Here is an 11,512-nt window from a genome sequence, read left to right as displayed (position 1 = left end):
ACGTGTTTGTTCAACATTGATGCGGATCAAACCTTTGTGTGGCATCCTGGAGAGCTTCGACAACCAACCACGGTTCATGAAGGGATCGCAGAGCTCAATGCCACTGGCCTTACCGGGGAAGTCTTATCCTTTTCTCTTAAGGCCTTACTGTTTCCTTTTGATCCCGGTAAAATTAAACCGTGGTTGAACTTTTGATGCTGCTGATTTTTGGGTTTTTCCTTTTTGATCTAGGTAATGAGCACAGTTTTGAGGACAAAACTTCTATAAGAGGGAGGGAATAATGTGATCACGGGATGGGTCCTTCGGCCAAGAACACTCGCAAACCTCGGACACTACCCGGCCACCACTCGGACGCCTCCCAAACTCTCGGACAACCTGCACTGGCGACCAGGAGCTAGCGTAGGCGACCAACGAGGCATCATTCAACCCCCAAGGATCATCAAGGCGGAGCAAGACAAGTCACCAAGGACATTTCAACCCAAGCTCACCCCCCCCCCCAATGGCCCATGGCTAGCATCACCAATGAAGAGCCTTGAGGCTTGCTTTGGGAAGCTTGATTCGCGTGTCTTCACCATCACACTAGTGTGAAGACACCCCTAAGCCATTAGAAGGAGCTGTACTCTTTTTCCTACTTTGGGTTTGTCCCAATGGGTTTACCAAAGAGGTTTTAATGAGGCAGTGACTCTAGTGCATCTCCACTTCGTTCCCTCTTTTCTCGTGATCTTGAAACACCTAAAGAAAGACTTAGGAGCCAAGGAAGTGAAGATTATTTCATCACGTCCCAGCCAATGACGTGACGACCCTATCCCTTCCTTTTGAATTTCGTCTAGATCTTTCTATGACCGTTGTTTGGTCATTGCCCTTACTTTACTTTTGCTTTTGCTTTAGGACAAGTGTGTGGTTTAGATCAAGGCCACGTTTCTAGGGTTTTAGAGTCTCCCATTTGTAAGCCTTCCTATATAAAGGCCTCAACCCTCATTGTAAAACTCAGACTTGAAGTATTGAATTAAATTTCACAAGAGAGAATCTTATTCTTGTCTCACCTCTCTCCTTAGTCCAAGTCCGGGACTTGACTACCGAGAAACCCTAGCCGATCTCGAACCAGGTTCGACATCGACTAGTTGACCGTATCACGGGCCGAGCCATTTCCCGTGTGTCGTCGCATCAAACCACCTTCGCGTCCATCTCTACCGTATCACGTCCGGTTCCTGCCATTCGTTGTACTTCCGTTTTGACCCCACCTTCCCTAGTGAATCGAGGTCGAGTTTCTCACCTCTATTCATCACTCCATCTCGTTTGCTTCCATTATCGCTTCATTTCGTAAACCCATTCTTCGTTTCCGCAACCCTATCGCATCACCGAGAATTCTTACCCCATCACCGAGGATTCTTACCGCATCACCGAGAACCAGATCCGCGTTGCCGAGAGCCGTTTCCGCAGTTTACCTTCAAACTTCGGAAACCGACTTCCGCATTGTCCGTATCGCATCGCGACCGAGGCCGCTCGACCAAAGCCGAGACCAACGGCCGGATCTTCCGATCCGCTCGTCTGTTTACCGTCAAACTCGGGTTCCATCGTTTGTTTCCTCTCTAGACTCGAGTCAGCGAGCCTTGTCCGAGGAAAACTGCTTCTAGTCCGACTTGGCCGAAGACGTTCGGTTCTATCCGAGCCGCATCGCGTCCGCCGGTCACATCATAGATGGTCTCCTTCTCAAGTGGTTTTATCAATACAGAACAAGGTTCTCTCACGAAAAGGAGTTGAGCTTAAAAGAAGGCTAAAGGTTGAAACCAACTGATACATACAAGAGCAGCGCCCTGTCTACCCAAAGAACATTCCAAACCGAAGTTGGTCCTTTCTCTACCCTTCATCAGAAACTTCATCTCAAACCCATTCATTCAAACTTTAGACTTGGTCTTAGGAGGAGTTCACTTCTTACCATTCTAGCGGATTGGGAAATCCTTATTATCAGTAAGGTTCTTTTTCTTTTCTTCTAAGGACTCTAGACATCTTAAACATTTTACTTTATTTTCTTTGTCTCATCTTTTCATTTTGTGCCCAGAACCAACAACTCATTATTTTGCTCAACCCAAATCTTTTACTAGACTTGTAAACTTTGAAAACACATCCCACTCCTAAAGACTTTCTACCCTTTACTGTCTTTTTACATTTCACATTTCTGTACAAATCAATACCCAATGCCCAAAATCGGGTTCTCACCTAGTCCTTCCTACTCTTGTCGGTTTGAACCTAACACTTTCTAACAAGCTCAACTCGGAAAAAGGCCTGACACTCAAGAATACAATGGGCTTGAAAGAAGGGTTGGTTAAGGGTGCAGGGAACTGTTCCAAAGATGAGAATCAGCTACTTGGATTGACAAGGGTGGTAAAAATGTGAAAGACAATCCAAGTATGTATATGGTATCCATGAGTTCAACTTCAATGCATAACAGGATAATTGCAAGTCAGGATTAGGTTTAGGTAGATAGGGAATGATATCAATTCAAAACATGCTTCAATCAAGACTAGAATGCAATTTCGAGAATTCAAAATCTGGTTCAGTCTTACATTTCAAGTTCAATTAACTAGCATCAAAGAACTAAGAACAAGGGCCTTGATCCTATCCTATTGAATCCAGCATGCTAACAAGGTTACAATCATCATCAACGCCTATGCTAAATCCAACAACCCTATATGAATAAACCTAGACTCAATCCTAATATGCAAGTGCAAACTACATGAACACTCTGTTTTTTGTGAAAAATTTTCGATTTTTTTTTTTTGTCAAATGTTTTGGTTTTTCTATGCAAGTAGATGGATGCAAACTCAAACATGATATTATGCAAAATTTTGAAATAAGAATCACAAAACACAACATCAGATACATCATCTCAAACCCTCCCCCAAACTTAAATTACACAGTCTCCTGTGTAAGAAAAATTTGCAAAAGGATTTAAGAATCACAACACAAACAATGCATGAATGAAATGGTATAGACAAAGGGAAGGTAGGCGTACCTCAGTAGTAGAAGAAGGAGTCTGTGCTCGCCCAAGGAGGAGTGTGAAACTGACTATGTCCTTTGCCTTGTTCGGGATCCGCGGGAGTGACCTCAGCTGGTTGGTCAACGTGCTGCTCAACCACTTGCGTATTCTGGTACATGTTTGGCTGCTCGTCACACTGCATGTCATCGACTCTGGACTCACCATGGTCCGATACCAATACAACAACCTCCGTAGGTTGATAATCACCATGAGCTTCAACTCGCTGCTCAACCTCAACCTCATGCTCATCTCGAGCTGCAAAACGACGCTCTGACCGACGACTTGAGGAGGCTCTGGAACCACGCGAACCTTGTCTCCTTCTCTTCCTGGACTCATGTGACGAGTGGCGTGAAGGAGCGGGTGAAGTCTGACGCTCCCGTGGCACATATGAAGATTGACGTGTTGGGGAGAGAACCAGAGAGAGTGTTCTCTGACGTGTTGGCTCGATGGAGACTTCGTGTGTGGCTCGAGAGAGGGGCTCGATCGGGTGTTGGTTTGAGTGGCTCGAGTGTGGTAATTGGAGCGTGTACGGAGTGAGATTGGCTCGAGTGTGACAGCGGAGGCGTGGCTCGAACGAGTGCAGAGTGATGAACCTCTCAGGATGGGTTGAGTCTGATTCCACGCCGTTGGTTGGATCTTGCTCGAGTCAATGATGGTTGAGAACGCACGGTGGTGGTTGAACTCTCTAGGTTGCGTCGCAGCGCCTTCTTTTGACTTATACTTTCACCTTTTTTTTTTGTTGCCCATACTCCCTTCTGCAGATTCCTGAACACCAAAAAACTAAAAACAAAAATCAAAAACACAAGGATCCTAAAAAATATTTATGGTGATACCTTTGGGACTTCCTCCCAAGTGAGTTTGTTTAAAGTCTCTGAGCTTGACTTTGCATAATCCTTATGCTTTGGGAGGTTCATAGAGAGGCTTCAGAGACCCCTTTAGAATGTCTTGTCTAGCCAGATACTCTTTAACATTTTGCCCAGGTTCAACAACAAATGAACTGCTCTTCTTCATTATCCCAAACCTCTTCCTTAATTTCCTTGGAGGAGAACTTCTCATTGTACCTTGGAGCTTCTTAATTTACCCACTCATCTCCTTCACCATAGCTGTTAACTCTTTCACTGAATCCCTTAAAATATGAGTATTTTGGAGTTCATACAAACTGTCAAGCGCGGGAGGACTTGACTCTTGCAGTTGGTGAGGTTTAGGAAGCAGATCTTGACACTTAGGGAGGGTAACGACTGCACTCGACTTGGAGAATGGTCGAGGGACACTTTGAGTTTTCTCTATGGTTACCAAAACCTTAGTTTCTGCCTCATTCACACTCTCAAAGATGTCAAACCAAGCTCTATGATCTTTCTCTTCAATCACGAAGGTCTGCCCATCAATAGTTGGTTTCTTATTAGAATCCTTGATGTCAAACTTCATCTTGAAGTTTTTACCCAGATTGAGATCAATCATCCATTTCTTGACATCAATAACTGCTCCAGCTGTAGCTAAGAAAGGTCTTCCCAGGACTAGTGGATCTTTAGGCTCTTCATTCATTCCCAGCACCACAAAGTCAGTAGGAATCTCAGCTTGTCCAATTTTGATGGGTAAGTTCTCTAGTAGACCATGAGGCAATATAGTAGTCCTATCAGCCAATATTAAGCGGAGGTTGCATGACTTGTATTCATTAAATCCTAGCCTATGAGCTACAAATAGTGGCATGAGGCTTACTGAAGCACCAAGGTCACATAGGCACTTTTTGAAGGCCAACGGACCTAGAGAACAAGGCAAGGTGAAAGAACTAGGGTCATCTAGCTTCTTTGGGATAATCATCTTCTGAATAACAGTTTTGCATTCATGAATAACCCCACCTATGTCATGCACTACCCTCTCATCTTCCAGAGCCTTAGCTTGAGCTCCTTTAGCTATCTCCTCCTTCTCTTTGGTCCTTTATGTTACCAAATCAGTTAAAAACTTTTGATATTGAGGCACAAGTGCAAATGCATCAAGCAAAGGCATCCTATGTTCAATCTCCTTGACTTGGTTTTTGAACAGAGTTTTATACTTCTTAGTAAGCTGCTTCTTAAACCTCACTGGAAATGGTAGAGGTGGCTTGTATGGTGGATCCTTTATCTGAACTTCATATTGAAGAAAATCCTGCCCATCTAAACTCTCAATGTCCTCAGTGAGCCGTACATCTACAGCTTGGGTGGTGATGGCATGGATAGTAGCATAGTCCTTGGGGTTTTGAACTACTTTTCCAGGTAGTTAGCCAGTTGTTGGGGTAGAAGTAGAAACAGTCTTGCCTTCCATATACTTCATCTTGGAGTTAAGAGCTTCAAACTTGACATTCAGATCATTGTAAGAACATTCCATCCGCTGACTAAGTTCAGCAAACTTCTTAGCAGTATCCATAGAACCACTAGCTTGACCTTGAAGAAGTTGTTACAGCATGTGCTTCATTTCTTGATCTGGAGCTTGAGTAGGTTGAACTTGTTGAGGTGAAAATCCTGGTGGTGGTCCGGAAGGAGCGTGAGAACCTTGCTGGAACTGTTGCTTAGGCACGAATCTTAGATTGTAAGGAACAAAAGGTTTTTGCGGACCTTGTTGTTGCTGCTGAGAAGGGGTACACCTGATCATGTGGATTTGCAACATTGGTGCTCTGGTAAGACAAATTGGGGTTTGTCTTGTAGGGGTTATAACCCTTGTTGTATCCACCTTGATTCTAGACGTAGTTGATTGCTTCAGACTGCTCACCCTTCCCATCCTGAACTTGAAAAGGGTCATCCTAAGATACGAAATGGACCGTATGCTGCTGACTTAGCAAGAGGTCGTCAAGCTTGTCATTGACATTCTTAAGGTCCCTCTTGTACTTCCCCTCAGACCCATAGTCACCTCTAACTGTGTGGTCGTAGTCTTCATTGTAGTTACCGTCAGACTGGGCGAGATTCTCAACCAGTTGCCATCCTTCATCAATGTCTTTGTTCAGGAAGTTACCGTTAGAAGCAGTGTCAAGCAGCATACGTATCTTTGGTAGTACACCACGGTAGAGAGTGCTCAGCAGTGACTCGTTGCTGAAACCATGGTGTGGACACTGGCTGTGGTAACCCTTGAAACGCTCCCATGCTTCACAGAATGATTCTGAGTTCTTCTGAGTAAAGCTAAAAATCTCATTCCTAAAACGTGATGTTCTGGAGTTGGAGAAGAACTTGGCCAAGAATGCTTTCTTGCAACCATCCCAGGTGGTGATTGATCCCTTGGGAAGGTTTTCCTCCCATTGATGAGCTTTGTCTCCCAGGGAGAATGGGAAGAGGCGCAACTTGTAACCATCCTCACTTACGCCGTTGATCTTGGTGAGACTGCACAAACGGTCGAACTCGTCCAAGTGGTCGAGTGGATCCTCCATAGGCAACCTGTGAAACTTGTTTCCTTGGATCATGGAGATCAGACCACTTTTGATTTCGAAGTTGTTGTTCTGCACGGCGGGAGGGACGATTCCAGCACGCTGAGTATGAGTATTCGGTGCATCCCTAGCACCAATGTTTCGCAGTCTCGGATTTGGTTCATTATGTTGTTCCATAGTGACTAGTGCGGGATGATCAGTGAGTTGTCGAGCTTGTCGTGGTCTTTGTAACCGATTGATGTCGTCGATAGCAGGAAGGAGGTTCTGATGTCCTCTTGATCTGGTGAGCATGCAACGTTGCAATCAACAGGTTCCTGAGATGCAAAACAAACAAGCAAACAACCAAAACAAGTCAGTACTCAGAATGATAAGTGTAATAGAACTTGATCTTGCAAAACTTGAAATCTTAAATGTAGCAAAATGAATCCCAAATGGCAACGGCGCCAAATTGATACTAGGATTTTGTATGTCCTAGCAGGTTCAATTAACCTTATGCAGTTGTAATACTTAAGGTGTCAATCCAGTTGGGAAACTTTACTAACAATTGAGATGCAATCAAGAAATCACAAGTCAAGCCAATTCAAAGAGAGTGTTTGTCTAACAGTCCTAGAATGATGACAATACAAAACAGAAATGAGTCACAGAACTAGAAACGAGAATGCATGATGAGAAACTAAAATGAATGAAAACGGAGACGAGTCTAAGCATGAACTAAAAAGCAAGAAACGAAACAGTCTCAGGTTTGTAATAAAAATTAGAAAGAAAGAAGTCCTAAGGATGGGAGTAATTGATGTTGGTGGAGTACCCTAGTCTATTGAGTGTTTAACATGCCACAAGCAAACCATCCCACAACAATGAACATCACTTCTTAGCTAATTCAATCTCTTGACAAAAGCTACTCAAACTCAACCACTTCAAAACCTAGCTCTCACTAGAGAAACATGATCAAGCATGGTATGAAAAACAAGTTCATTCACGTCAACAAACATCCTAGAAAACTAATCTCTTAGGCTAGGAACGTAAGTCTCTGGCACTAGTTGGTCAGACATTTCATCAAACACCTTTTGGGTGCGGAAATGTCTAAAACCTAGTTCCAATTGATCAGAGAGAAACTAGTATTTCCAACTCTAGTCCAGAAGGGAATCATACAATCAAGGCTTAAACACTCTACATCCTAAGATCCTTCACCTAATCTATCCCATCCTCAAGAACTACCACACTACTCAGATCCGAAAATCATCATCAAGGATGCAAACACATAAAACATTGAAACAAACATTATTAGGTAGATAAAAATAAGATGAACAACTTTGTAGAAGGAATCAAATGCAAAATCTGAATAAATCTCAAGGATATCGGAAACAAGTCTCAGAACGTATTTTGTGGCTAGGTTGAAACCTTTCTGGGAAAGAAAACAATAAGAGATAAAAGATAAGATGTCTCAGCAAAGACTTAACAAAATGTATATATAGTAGTCCAACATGGAAAGCCCTAAAACTTAAAACGATAAGGTAAAGCGTCGGTTCGGTAATCTCCTGAAGCGTGTGAAACCAAATGTCTTTCTTCCTGACATGTGCGATTGAGTCTGTGCACGTAGAATATAATGCAATATCATCATGGCTCGGACGGACGCTGGGAAGCATGGCTCGGATGGACGTTGGGGAGCATGGCTCGGACGGACGCTGGAGAGCATGGCTCGGACGGATGTTGGGGAGCATGGCTCGGACGGATGCTAGGGAGCATGGCTCGGACGGATGCTGGGGAGCATGGCTTGGACGAATGCTGGGGAGCATGGCTTGGACGGATGCTGGGGAGCATGGCTCGGACGGACGCTGGGGAGCATGGCTTGGACAGACGCTGGGGAGCATGGCACGGACGGATACTGGGGAGCATGGCTTAGACGGATGATGGGGTGCGTGGCGAGTGAGAGTGGCTCGGACAGATGGCTGGATTGTGTGGCGAGTGAGAGTGGCTCGAGCATGGTGTATACGCATCCACTAAAACGATGATAACTCTTGAATCACACCTCCGATTGGCTTGAACTAAACGGTGTTGGAAAGATAACTCAATTCCCTACAACTTTGATTAAGGACGTTGAAAGCTAAATCCCACTCGAGTGGAACGGCTCGAACGGATGGCTCGATCGAGCGGATGGGACTGGCTCGAGAGAGGGGCTCGATCGGGGTTGTGAGATTGGCTCGAGAGAAGGTTCTAGGAGTGTTGTGAGATTGGCTTGAGAGACGGTTCTGGGAGTGTTGTGAGATTGGCTCGAGAGACGGTTCCAGGAGTGTTGTGAGATTGGCTCGAGAGACGGTTCCAGGAATGTTGTGCAGTGGATGGGTCAAGCGATGTGTTCTCGACGTCTCCTAGATACCTGAAATACTCCGAAATGCACAATGTATGCAAGGATGATGCAATAACTACCTAGACATGCAAATTGTATAGAAAAGACTAGAAAATGAAGCAAAACAATGAGTTATCCTAGCTAAAAGCATGATAAATATATGCTACGGAGAGACAAAATATAGACATATCAATTATCTATCCTTCTAAAACAATTTCTAATAAACAATACTTGTAAGTTGTTAGAAAACTCTTCCTAAGCTTCCTTGATCTTCCTTTTTCTTGATAAGCATATGAGAGATTAAGTCATGAATCCAATTAATATTCTTTCCTTCTTCTTTCTATCAATTTAAGAAGAAGAAGAATATTAGTCACAAACGTTATATTATTTTTGTTTTAAAATTAACATAATTATAATTAAAATTCTTTCTTCTTTCTATGTATTTTAAAAGGAAAAAATTATTAGACACAAATATTATATTATTATTGAATTAAGCAAACAGAATTTAAACTATTTGTAGACAGAAGAAAATCAAAGTTTTTAAAAAATTACCAAAAAAATTCCATCAGAAGAATCCACCATAAATTGGATTGTTCTTCTCCGTGTCGTGATGATTGAGTTGAAATTCTGTCCTGTATGACTTATAGTGTTAGTCGGTTTGTTTTACGTACGTACTAATATTGAATATATATGTACTACTTTTGAGAGTTTCTTTACACTATTACACATCTGAGCTCTTGGAACGAAATTCATCTCAGAGTTTACAGAATATATATTTCATTATGATCACTTGAAGATTATATAGCACAAAAGGTTAATAAAACAGAGAAGATATTATCAATCTTACGATACAAAATTATGCCATATATATAGAAGAAATAAATCAACCAACCAACCACCAACCAATCACGCCTCTAAAAAACCTGTTCTAACCGGCCAATCTGATAAGCACCTTCAACGTTTCAAGCTGACTTTTTCTCCCAGGCACGAATTTTGCGGAAAATCAAAAGAAGCATTGAGTGTCCCATGAACTAGATCTCACCAACCTCCTTTTCCTAAAAGAAGCAATATCCATCAGACCGTTGGTAGGAATGTCAAAACCCACTAGTCCGTCAAACTCTCCAATCAACGTCCAACCTCTCGCCTTGCCGCTAAACTCTGTCTTTCTAGTCAACAAGGAAGCACGCTGGTAATCTCTCAACTTTCTTGTTTAAGCCTTGTTCACCTTTGTTAACCCCTTGAATCCCTCCTTCAACCGGTTAAATCGCCTGAAAACCCGTATCCTCCCAAGTTGTACTACCTTTAAGCCTGAACCTGCAAACCCACAATGACCAACTGTTACTCATCCCTCCAAAAAGGGAAAGGCCTGGAAAGAGGCTACTCTCCTCCTCCCCGAAAACGCATCAGAGCCCCAGTGAAAGACCCGACCCGTTTTTTTTTTTAATAAATAATAATAATAATAATAATCTAAGCTAGTGGTCCCATACCCACTAGTCCTAATTACACACAACCAACAGCGGAAATAAGAATATCAATAAATAACCAATAACCAATATCATATAACAGTATTAATTCCAAAACCATAAACTAATATTCCAATCAACATGAATCATAGAACCAGCAACCTAAATCACATTCTAATGACTCAACTCTAGCAACCTAGCAAGCCAGACAACATCCAATCGAGTCCCTAGAACATCCTCCTCTTCATTGCCTTGATTCCACGATCACACTTTGCCTTTACCTGCACCACAAACACTCAATAAGGCAATTCTCCCATCTAATGGGTTATACACATAAGCAATAGAGACATCTCTAACCATCAAACAACAATCAACAATAACAAACCAGGACTCTGCATTGACCGACACCAAGCAGGCATCGACCGACACCAAAAGGGGTTGCATCGACCGATGCAAGATTGCATCGACCGATACAAGCTACATTGCATCGACCGATACTCCAACTGCATCGACCGACGCATGCTCGATATAGCACGAAAACCATAGGTTTTACGCGCCATCCTCGCATTTGCACCGACGGATGCACATGTCGAGCATCGCTATTCCCCGAAGCTTCTTGCCGGATCTTCGTTCCTACAACCACAAAACTCGATCCCAAGCCACAAGAAAGCTTCCTAACGTCCCAAATAACAATCTAAGAAGCCACACAACACATAACAAACAGATTAGAGAAATCTCCAGCTTAGATAAGCCATGGTCATGCACTTACCTTTGCCAAGAAGTTTCTGAACCTTAAATAAGCAAGAACACGCTCCTAGGAAGCTTCTACAACGACCTCAGCTACATATCTCTACAGGAAACGCCTCCAATCACCAAAAATCACCAAGAACACTCAAGAGCCAAAAACTCGAGTAAAGGGTTTTCCTAACCCAAAATGCAGCATTTAACTTAACTCGTCCGCATAAAACCAACCTTGCATCGACCGATGCAATCCCTAAACCAGGATTCGATTCGTGGATGTTACAATTCTCCCCCACAAACCTAGATTCATCCTCGAATCTCGAACAACCATCAGCCAAGGACTCCCGTGCTACCGTCTCCACGGCCCGCACCACTTCTACCGATCTACGGAAGGTCACCTCTAGGCGATAGACCCACGTTCCAGGCATTATTTGCTCTCGACTTTTGGACTTTCCTTAATTCATAGGTCTCAACCTTGAATTTTTATTGGCTCCTCATCAGACCTAAGTCTGCATTCCATAATGTTGGCTCCTCATCGG

The 11,512-nt window shown here is 43.2% G+C and overlaps 1 non-coding gene across 1 annotated transcript; it reads left to right on the top strand.

Annotated features, from left to right (window-relative positions):
- Window positions 1–6,099: 6,099 nt before the first annotated feature.
- On the top strand, window positions 6,100–6,207 carry LOC147944637 (small nucleolar RNA R71). Its single transcript, XR_015558722.1, has one exon. It is a non-coding gene; the product is annotated as a small nucleolar RNA R71 (small nucleolar RNA).
- Window positions 6,208–11,512: the final 5,305 nt, after the last annotated feature.

This window comes from Camelina sativa, chromosome 5 (genome assembly GCF_030686135.1).
Source record: "Camelina sativa cultivar CO46 ecotype springtype chromosome 5, ASM3068613v1".
NCBI classification, from domain to species: domain Eukaryota; kingdom Viridiplantae; phylum Streptophyta; class Magnoliopsida; order Brassicales; family Brassicaceae; genus Camelina; species Camelina sativa.
The sequence above is the reverse complement of the archived record's forward strand: the minus strand, read 5'-3'. Positions and strand labels throughout refer to the sequence as shown.